Here is a 1,935-nt window from a genome sequence, read left to right as displayed (position 1 = left end):
CATTGAGGCCCTTCTTTTAGGTAAAACGATCTATCTTAAATTTTCTTTCTCAAGTTTGGGACTATTATGTTTTTAAATAACTTAGAAGGCAAAGGAGGGCAAGGACAAGCTTTAACCCTAACAAATGCGCAAAAACATTTTGTTCTTTTTAAATTCTAATTTCGTCGGAATTGATCAAAACTCCCTAAAATGTGCAATTTTTAGAGGAAATTGGCCTACCTCAACAAGAAATGCTCTTATGTTATATATGGCGAAACTCGTTTTTTTTTAAACTGAATTAAGCATTTTCCTTATTGCTTTATTTATTACAAACATATTCTTTCAACATCATTACACATTGAGGCCCTTCTTTTAAGTAAAACGATCTCTCTTAAATTTTCTTTTCTTGGGTTTGGGTGTATGTGTTATAACTTAGAAAGGCAAAGGAGAGCAAGTACAATCTTTAACACGAAAAAATGCACGCAAAGCGCGCGAAAAATGTTTGTGTTTTTTAATTCTAATTTCGTCGGAATTGATCAAAACTCCCTAAAATGTGCAATTTTTAGAGGAAATTGGCCTACCTCAACAAAATATGCGATTTAAAATTTTGAGATTTTCAGGAACTTTCCCGGGTGAAAAGGGCATTCAATGTGGAAAGATTTTCCACTGATGGATATTTTCCCTTTGTCCCCGGTGGTTACGCCACTGCGGAGAATACCTGGCGGCTTAGATCAAATGCTATATGGACACTTTTTGAAGTTGAGAAGGGGTTGTAGGCCGGGGTATTGTGATATCTGTTCATTATATCTTCCTTTTTATTCTTGTCTTTATTTTTCTCTTCTCCTTTTCTTTTCCTTTTTCTTTCCCCTTCTTTCTCGTTCCCTGCCTCTCCCCTCTTTCTTTTCTCTTCTTACCCAGCCCGGTACGACGGCTTGGTCAGCCCGGTAAAAACCGACAGTCTGCCTCCCCCCGGCACCCTGCCTGTTACGCCACTGCCATAGGCGTAGATCCCGGGGGATGGGGATATATCCCCCCAATATTTGACAAGGGGGAAATGGTCCATTGTATCATCCCCCCCCCAATATTTTGACTATGTATGGGATAAAATGGAGATTTACACACTTCAAAAGACTGTCACAGAAATAATTTGCACTGTCTTATGCGCTTACAAAGATGAAAATTAGCATAATGTATTAATGTTGATAACAAAATTATTTTATCTGGTACCAATCTAAGCTCTTCTTTCCTTAGATGTTAGATGTTCTTGCAAAGAGAGCCACATTTCATACTGAAGGGTGTGTACGATATTAGTTATGTTATGTCAATTCCAAAGTTATATCGGTTGATGAGGAATTGATTGATTAGGCCTCTAATAGTAAATTGCATCAATTTATTTTGCAAAAACAAGGTTTCCAGCTTCAGAGGGGGTCACATCCCCTGTCCGCACAAGGGCACACATTGGCGCTAACACTAGGCCCGTAACAGGGGTCTTGGGTCAGAGTGGGTATTTATTTATTTTATCCCAGTAGGTTAACTGATATTCAGGGGCCCTCTTTAATAAAATTAAAGAACCGTACAAACAACATCATTACAATATAATAATAATAAATATAAGCATTTTCATCATGGTTTTATTTATTACAAACATATTCTTTCACCATCTATACACATTGAGGCCCTTCTTTTAGGTGAAAATGATCTATCTTAAATTTGTCTTTCTTGAGTTTGGGACTATTATGTGTTTAAATAACTTAAAAGGATAAAACTAAAAAAAGCCCTAAAAAATGCGCGCCAAGCGCGCAAAATATTTTTGTTTTTAATTCTAATTTCGTCGGAATTAATGAAAACTCCCTAAAATGTGCAATTCATAAAGGAAATTGGCCTACCGTAACAAGAAACGCGCGTCAAGAATTTGAGAATTTTAGGCACTTTCAGAGGATGCATTTGTCTTATCTT

This window comes from Anneissia japonica, unplaced genomic scaffold, assembly GCF_011630105.1.
Source record: "Anneissia japonica isolate Jap-2015-1 unplaced genomic scaffold, ASM1163010v1 scaffold3220_len204154_cov177, whole genome shotgun sequence".
Classification (NCBI taxonomy): Eukaryota; Metazoa; Echinodermata; class Crinoidea; order Comatulida; family Comatulidae; genus Anneissia; species Anneissia japonica.
The sequence above is the reverse complement of the archived record's forward strand: the minus strand, read 5'-3'. Positions refer to the sequence as shown.